Genomic DNA, 9,445 nt, shown 5'->3' with positions numbered 1-9,445 from the left:
AAAGGTAACTATCTCGGTTTCATTTTCATATAGAAATTCATATAGAATCTTTGAAAAAGATTTTCTTTCCTCCAAAAGAAAGAAAGGACTTACTATCTTTGGGATCTGATGCTACACCGCTGCTCAATACCTTAGTAGATCGACTCTATTACATAAGTTGATTCCTAACTTTTATCTCATATCATGACATAAGTAAGCAGTTCTTATTGTATCGGCCCCAAAACCTCGCTAATTGATCTTTACGGTGCTTCCTCTATCAATTAGATCCTTTCTTTATCCATAGAATCTAATATATAGGCCGTACCTATTTCTTCATATTTGGCTCCTATGAAGTCTCTTTCTTTGCTACAGCTGATAAAACTCGTTGCTTTGAATGATGCATATGTAGAAAGCCTATTTTTTTCTAGTATTTACTAGGAGGTTTGATCTTTCTTTCCTTCTTTCTATAGTGGAGATAGTCGCACGTAATGACAGATGACGGCCATATTATTAAAAGCTTGTGGTAAGAATGGGTTTCGTTCGAGTGCCCGGAAATAATATTCCAAAGCCTTCGTATGTTCTCCGTTGCTTGTGTGGATAAGGCCTATGTTATAGAGTATATAACTTCGATCATAGGGATCAATTTCTAGTCGCATAGCTTCATAATAATTTTGTAAAGCTTCCGCATAATTTCCTTCGGATTGAGCTGACATCCGTTACGGTCGTTCATTCTATTCAAAGAATCTCCGTTCCAGAAACGTACGTGAGACTTTCATCTCATACGGCTCCTCCCTTCTGTGCATAGTAATAAGGGGAATAATCCATGGAATCAAAAAAGATTGAAATATTCTCATTATGAACTGACAGGGGCTGGTGTTTTTACAAGAAATCTCTAGCCAGCCTTCCTGCAAGAGGTCTATATTTTCTTAACACCAACCATGTTGGTGCTAGATAGAAATGGTAACTCCAACAATTTCTTTGTCCTCAACGCCCCCTATTTCCAGGAATTAGTCACTTCAACGATCTTCGATGGTTATACGGGTATCCAAAGTACGAACGAGATGGATGTTTGTTGTCCCAACCATTCTTGTTAGTCCCGATCCCGATAAGGAAAAGGGGTAATTTATAACAAAGTTTTCGCGTTGTTGATTCCTAGGTGTAGTGCTTCTTCCTCTATGCCGCCTATTGGTCTGGTCCTAGTGGAGTCGGATTGACCTACAATACAGAACCTGTAGGTGTAACCTTTCGCTCAATACTCAAATCAACAATTGAAGCATCTGAGGCTGCATCAATCGGGGATACACGACAGAAGGAATTGTTCTATCTCTAAATTTCACCTTCACCGAGCATAGGTTTATTTCAAAAATCTTTTTTCTTTGTATTACGAATCATGTCTCTTTCTCGTAAGACTGAGGTCGGTAAATCATAAATAATAAATAAATAATAATAAAAAAAAATCAAATCGCACCATCTCTGTAATAGGTAAATGCCTCTTTTTCTCCTGAGGTTGTCGGAATTATTCGTAATAAGATATTGGCTACAATTGAAGAGGTCTTATCAATAAAATTTCCATTTATCCGAGATCTAGGCATGGTTAACAATCCATTCCATAATTCTTCTCATTACCCCTAGAGGGAAAATGATCCCACAAACAAAGGAATTGTATAGTACGAAATCACATAAAAACAAACGGACTCATTCTAAAAAAAAAGGTGTCGACCTTCCACTCAAATTGTCCCTTTGGGGCAGGGATGGATAGGAAATATTTGAATCCGATTGTATTTCATTTAAATTAAGTATTAAGTATAAATATTAAGTAGTATACCAATGAACGGAACTATTCCTATTTTATCGAAGCTCAGGAATCAAGGAAGTTTTTCCTACAGATTCTGATGACTCTAGAAGTTTTGATTTGATTATGATCCAAAGAAAAAAAAAATCAAATCAAATAATAGAATCATTCCATGATGAAAATAGAATAAGAATAACCATCCATTTTTTGTGCATAGTGTGTATACACCACGCAATCGAAATATCAAAAAAATCCATGGGACGATTCATGAATTTGTAATAGATTGTGGGGTAGCTCATGAGAGGAATTGTTGTTGAGAAATCTGAAACTAGAAAGGAATTTTGGAATTCCTATGGAACCATAATAGTCTAAATGTAACCATAGTATAAAATAGGGTCAGTTGACTTGTTCCAATTCATTGGTTTAATCCAGTATAAATCTAAGAATAAGACGGGATCGTCTTCTTGACAAACATGAATAGATAGATTCTATCTATTTTTTTTTAATCTTTTTAATAAGATAAGAAAAAGATAAGAAAAAAAATGTTTTTTTATCCCTCGATCCTCGAGGGAAGATCTTTCTTTAATGAAAAGTTTTCTATTTTCTATTTAGAATTGATTGGTCATACCTGTATTGCAATAATACAATAATATGAATGACTCGCTATTCACTCGGTTTCTGGGTCATAATCATAAGATTATGTAGGAGAGATGGCCGAGTGGTTCAAGGCGTAGCATTGGAACTGCTATGTAGGCTTTTGTTTACCGAGGGTTCGAATCCCTCTCTCTCCGTACCTTCACCTAATTCACCAACGGTACCGACTACAATGTATCAAATCAAATAACAATTGATACGAGTATTCCAATCGTACTTTATTTGATATAGATTCTCTATTCCTAATTGCTGTGGTATGGAAAATACCGGAACGGAAAGAATGGACAAGGAATAAAAATCTCACCGCTGATCCATTTGTAATACGTGAATGGGAGAAAAATCCGGATCAAACCTCTTAGATCTATTTACTTCGGCGAAAGAAAAAAAAGGGGCTTGTCCAAAGCTTTGTTATTTTAGTTAGGTTCAAGTCTGACGGGAATAATATTCTACGACTAGCAACTCATTGATTTTCAAACCGATCCACTTAATATCTATTATTTGATTTACTAATCCTTTATATTGGGATGAATAAAGACTCAAATGTTTTGCCAACTCCTCGTGGGGGGATGAATCCATATAATTTTGAATCAGAGCTCTGGATCTTTGTTCATCCCTCATAGTAATAATATCTTGGGGTTTGCAGCGATAACTTGGGATATCTACTATACGGCCATTAACTAAAATATGTCTATGATTAACTAATTGCCTGGCTCCCGGAATGGTCGAAGCCATACCCAATCGAAAAAGGATGTTATCCAAACGCATCTCAAGTAGTTGTAGTAAAACCTGACCTGTTGACCCTTTGGCTTTCCCAGCAATACGAACATATCTAAGTAATTGTTGCTCTGTCAGACCATAATGAAAACGCAATTTTTGTTTTTCTTCTAGACGAATACGATATTGAGATCTTTTCCCGGAACGCGATTGGTTTCTAAGATCACTTCCGGATCTAGGTCTTTTCCTAGTGAGTCCCGGTAAAGCCCCTAGACGGCGTATTTTTTTGAAACGAGGCCCTCGGTAACGAGACATAAAGACTCCTTAATTTTATTGAAATTTCATTTTACAGAATAAACCTAAATTAATACTGAACTAAACGATAAACGAAGCTAAATCCACTGAAGTACTACAAAGAGGAATAAGATGAATTGTATCAATATCCGTATTATTTTGTATATTGTATATATGGGAAGTTAAGGATCCTTTTCTTGATTTGTTCTGTATAGATCAAACGGCTCCAATCCGTTTTTTATTCTTTATTCATAGTTGGAAGTTCCCGCGACATAACATAATAGATCGGTAACCCGACATTTGGAGAAAAAAAAGGGGGGGGTCTTCTCAATATTCCTTGGTCTCAAGGAAAGATGATCAATCCTGATAAAAAAAAAAAAATAGAACAAATAGAGAAAGCCGACTATCGGAATCGAACCGATGACCATCGCATTACAAATGCGGTGCTCTAACCTCTGAGCTAAGCGGGCTCATATAACAGAAATAGTGCGTGAATAGGAATTCGGGAAACTATTGGGATCTTAGTTAGCTATTAGCTATTAATAATTATTAATATTAATTATTATAAATTATTATAACATATTAATTAATATTAATAATTATTAATATAATATGAATTTTGATTTTATTTTTGATTATTTTCTATTTGATTATTTATTTTTGATTATTTCATTTATTAGTAGTCACTAGCACTAGAATTTTTTTTTTCATTCAAATCAAATTTAAAAAACGCAAAATAATACTATATACATATGAAATAATTCTATATTCTATTATAGAATAGAATATAACTATTAGTTATAGCAGTTATAGCAGATTATATGAATTCTATTTCTATTAGAGTGTAGTTCCTAAGGAAAGGATAAGATAAGGATGCAATCCAGATCCTACTGAGATATTCCTTTTGTTTCATTCGGAAAGGGAGGAGATAGGACGAAAAAAAAAAAAAGAAGAATGAATATCGACCGTTCCAGTATTCCAAACTGCGCGGGAAAAATGAGAGGGGGGGGGAACATCTATATGTGGGATATATCCATCCATATTGAATTGCAGATACATCAATGATAGAATCATTTCTGATTGGACCAAATAATGGAATGGTCCTCCAATAGATATGAAAGAAGATGGGCAAGAAATAAAATAGGAGCAGACACTTTTTCGATATAGGAATCAGTATCTAATGAATTCAATGGTTCCAACATAAATGAAAGAAGGGGATGGGATCACAATGAGATCGAGATCTCATAAGGGGGATATGGCGAAATTGGTAGACGCTACGGGCTTGATTGGGTTGAGCCTTGGTATGGAAACCTACTAAGTGGTAACTTCCAAATTCAGAGAAACCCTGGAATTAAAAATGGGCAATCCTGAGCCAAATCCAGTTTTCTGAAAACAAGGGTTCAGAAAGCGAGAATCAAAAGAAGGATAGGTGCAGAGACTCAATGGAAGCTGTTCTAACGAACGGGGTTGACTACATTGGTAGAGGAATCCTTCTATCAAAACTCCAGAAAGGATGACCTTATTTAAGTACATAGACGTACTTAAATATCAAATGATTAATCACGACCCGAATCCGGATTTTTTGATTATTTATATGAAAAATTGCAGAATTCTTGCTAAATTAAATCGATTCCAAAAGGAAGAATCGAAGATTCAGTGATCAAATCATTTACTCCAGAGTCTGAAAGATCTTTTGAAGAACTGATTAATCGGACGAGAATAAAGATAGAGTCCCATTCTACATGTCAATACCGACAACAATGAAATTTATAGTAAGAGGAAAATCCGTCGACTTTTGAAATCATGAGGGTTCAAGTCCCTCTATCCCCAATAAAAAAAAAAAGGCCTATTTTATTCCATTCCCTAACCATTTATCCTCTTTTTTCGTCAGTGGTTCAAAATGAGCTTAGCTATGTTTCTCACTCACTCTACTCTTTCACAAATGGATCCGACCAGAAATCTTTCTCTCTTATCACAAGTCTTGTGATAGATATGATCTACGTACAAATGAACATATATGGCAAGGAATCTCCATTATTGAATCATTCACAGTCCATATCATTACTCTTACACTTACAAAGTCTTCTTTTTGAAGATCCAAGAAATTCCAAGGCTGAGGTAAGATTTTCTAATGTTTTTTGAGTCCCTTTAATTGACATAGACCCAAGCCCTCTAGTAGGATGATGCGTCGGGGATGGTCGGGATAGCTCAGCTGGTAGAGCAGAGGACTGAAAATCCTCGTGTCGCCAGTTCAAATCTGGTTCCTGGCACGTGGTTAATATATCGAATAGATACTCATACAAATGAATCGATATGGATCGGGATCCATATTCTATTCGTTAATAGTCTAGATCATGATACATACTTATCCATCTAGGGATATATCTAGATCCCCCATTTTTTTTTTTGATGGGTAAAGAAAAGAATTAGATTCTGTTCCCTCTTCTTTTTTGTTTGTTCATACTGTACCTGCTCTCGCTCAAAAAGAATGTTAATACTTCATACATATTTGAATTGAAGTTAGTTGGCTGAAAACCCAAAAGTCTAGTCTAGAGAGGAATCGAAGGGTAGGAATAGACAGGATTCATTTCAGATACAGTACAAAGAAAATCTGATCCCCTTTTCATTTCTGAATTTTGAGTTCATAATTTCATATTTTCTTTCATATTCTATTTCTTCACTTTCTCTTTCTTCACTCCCTCCTACGTGACTTTTCGGGGCCCATCTAAGTGATGTGCGCGGTACAAAGTTCATGGTGCAGAACTCTTTTGATTCATCCTATTGGCTTTGCTCATCCGAAATGGATATCTTCCAAATTGGGGAATATCAATGAAGCCCCTTTAGTAGCCCATTCATAATACTGAGATGAGAGTCCAGTTATTCTGTTTCATCTAGAACAGAACATAAAAAGATTCCTTGAATATCTGGAGTCGTAGAAGTGAATATTAGTTTCTTATCATTCAATGAGCATCTTGTATTTCATAGAAATTGGGGGCAATATAATCCTTACGTAGGGGCCAGCCTATCCAACTTTCAGGCATCAAGATACGTTTCAGGCGTGGATGATTTTCATAAGAGATTCCCAACATATCATAAGATTCCCGTTCTTGAAAATCAGCACTTTTCCAAATCCAGAAAACAGACGGGATTCTAGGATTCCTCCTTGGGGCAAATACTTTTATGCATACCTCTTCGGGTTGATCCACACCATACTGTATTCTCGTAAGATGATACACACTAGCTAACAACCCGCCCGGTGCTACATCATAAGCACACTGGGAACGTAGATAATTGTAACCATATACATATGAAATGACAGCAATGGAGTACCAATCCTCGGGCTTTATTTGTAAAGTCTCTATTCCTTGGTAATCGAAGCCCAAAGATCTATGCACTAGCTCATGCTTGACTAGCCAAGCAGATAAACGACCTTGCATCTTCTTGATCTCTCCCACATTTGTATTTGTATGAGTATTTCACATTTACGATGAAATTTATGAAGATTTACCCGCTGTTTGTTATTCTGCACAAAAGCATCCTGCCTAATTCACTAATTCGTGGGAAGATACTGAACTTTTGTATTTGAAAGATGTTTCAGTTTCAGGAGGTATTTCTGAAGTAGATGGAGATTTATAGAGTAATCCTTGATCGTAATTTCCAGTATGAGTACTGCGTCCAACATGAAACTTGTGATTGGTAGTAAAATATCGATTTTCCTGTTGAGACCCAATTTGATCTTCATAGATTTCTCGAGATACTTTCTTACGAAGTTTCGTTATAGCATCTATAACTGCCTCTGGTTTGGGTGGGCAGCCCGGCAAATAGACATCCACAGGAATTAGCTTATCGACTCCCCGAACGGTACTATAAGAATCCGTACTGAACATCCCTCCTGTAATAGTACAAGCTCCCATCGCAATGACATATTTTGGTTCAGGCATTTGCTCATATAATCTCACTAAGGAAGGCGCCATTTTCATTGTTACTGTGCCGGCTGTTAAAATGAGGTCTGCTTGCCTAGGACTCGATCTTGGTACCAATCCATAACGATCAAAGTCGAATCGCGAGCCTATTAATGAAGCAAATTCAATGAAGCAACAACTGGTACCATAGAGAAGCGGCCATAAACTGGAGAGTCTTGACCAATTCGAAAGATCATTCGATGTAGTTGAAATAACTGAATTTTGGGTTGTTTGGTCAAGTAACGGAAACTCAATAGAATTAATAACTGTCTCAATGTAATCTTTTCTTTGTTTTTGATTTTGATTGTCTGAATATTCAGGAGCTAAGACCATTCCAATGCTCCTTTTCGCCATGCATAAACTGAACCAACAATTGGGATAAGCACGAAAATGAAAGCTTCTATAAATACAGATACACCCAATACATCGAAACTCATTGCCCATGGATAAAGAAAGACCGTTTCAACATCAAAAACAACAAAAACTAGAGCAAACATGTAATAGCGAATTCGGAATTGTAACCAAGCATCCCCCATTGGTTCTATACCCGATTCATAACTAGAGAGTTTCTCTGGTCCTTCACTAATCGGGGCTAAAACTCCCGAAATTAGAAATGCTAAAATAGGAATAAGACTTGATATTATTAGAAATGCCCAGAAAATATCATATTCGTAAAGCAGAAACATAGATGCACTCTCATGAATGTGGAATATACCGAATTAGTCGATTCAAATTGGAATTGTCAATTCATCCATAACTGCTTAGTCGAAACAACAATTTTGATCGAACCACATAGTTGAGTTTGTTTGCTGCGGGTCATGCCTCGTTTCAAGATTCATCCAATAGAATCCCACTTACCCTTTCTTCAATTCTATTTAGATATGGTGTAGACATATTATGTTCTTGTACAAATAAGACTCTCTCACTTTACCTTGGGTTTTCTATAAAAAAAAAAATAAATGAAAGAATATTTTCATTTTCATCAAAAATGAATAAAAAAAAGATTAATTCAATATTAATTATATTATCTATAATTATGTGAAAATAAAATGGAAATATTCCATTTTCAATGAAAATATTCAATGAATATAATATAATAATATAATAAAATCAAAGAAGAGGTCTGGCTCATTTTTTTTTTTCTCTTTTGTAGTAGAATGCCTAGCTCGGGATTTAGGGTATATTCTACTCGGTTGGCGTTGGTGTATTCTTTTCATTAAGATCGGGGTATAGAATCATTGTTTCTATTGATTCGATATGAATACATAAACAGAAACAGAATGCATCGACCAATTAGACTCTCTCCTTGTCCCAGATTTATACTTAATTGATTTGATTCAATCTTCAATCTGTTGAATTATGAGGAACCCTTACATAGAACAACTCATGGGTTCCTATACCCAAATTAGATACTTTTGACCTGTACTATCCCGACAGGACCCCCCAGAAACAATCGAGTTATTTAAATCGAGTTAAAAGTCTTGAAAGAGTCATCCTATTTCGGACCCATTTCTAGTACCCAAAATCGCTATTTGGAATGACTCGAAATACTTATTAATGTAATAACACCTAGTAAGACCAACCAATGGGTTAGGTTTCGTGACAATCAAAAGAGGTTTCGTTTGAAGCAAACCCACACAATGGAGCGTACCACAATGGTAGAGTCGGCCGAATCATAAATTATCTACAGAAGATAGCTCTGATGGAATCACGCGTTGTCGAACAATTCGACAGACCAAATCCCCAAAAACACTCATAGAAATAGAAGAGAGCACAAACGTTGATACCTTTAGGACCAATTCATTATTTCTGAAACAATGAATTTGGGTTGTTGTTCCACCAAAGAGCGATCAGTCGGGGGATTGGATTCCTAACTCATCCAAGTTCAAACAGACCCCTAATCTTCTTGCATAAAGTCTGCATCGGTAGAATCGACAGAATTGAAATGATGAGCAATTGGATTGGAGTAGGTTGGGATACAAAAAAATAAGTATTGTACAGAAAGATAAAAATAACTAAACTACTTGCTTTGCCTTTGCTAGGCCGGCTA

General features: G+C 35.9%; 3 non-coding genes across 3 annotated transcripts; 2 read left to right on the top strand and 1 right to left on the bottom strand.

Annotated features, from left to right (window-relative positions):
• The first annotated feature begins 2,475 nt into the window (after positions 1–2,475).
• Positions 2,476–2,562, top strand: TRNAS-GGA (transfer RNA serine (anticodon GGA)). Its single transcript has one exon. It is a non-coding gene; the product is annotated as a tRNA-Ser (tRNA).
• A 1,268-nt stretch (positions 2,563–3,830) lies between these two features.
• On the bottom strand, positions 3,831–3,903 carry TRNAT-UGU (transfer RNA threonine (anticodon UGU)). The gene has a single exon. It is a non-coding gene; the product is annotated as a tRNA-Thr (tRNA).
• A 1,727-nt stretch (positions 3,904–5,630) lies between these two features.
• TRNAF-GAA (transfer RNA phenylalanine (anticodon GAA)) lies at positions 5,631–5,703 on the top strand. Its single transcript has one exon. It is a non-coding gene; the product is annotated as a tRNA-Phe (tRNA).
• The last annotated feature ends 3,742 nt before the right edge of the window (positions 5,704–9,445 follow it).

This window comes from Tasmannia lanceolata, unplaced genomic scaffold (assembly GCF_043159265.1).
Source record: "Tasmannia lanceolata isolate RefF3 unplaced genomic scaffold, GAP_Taslan_0.1 ptg000750l, whole genome shotgun sequence".
Taxonomy (NCBI): domain Eukaryota; kingdom Viridiplantae; phylum Streptophyta; class Magnoliopsida; order Canellales; family Winteraceae; genus Tasmannia; species Tasmannia lanceolata.
The sequence above is the reverse complement of the archived record's forward strand: the minus strand, read 5'-3'. Positions and strand labels throughout refer to the sequence as shown.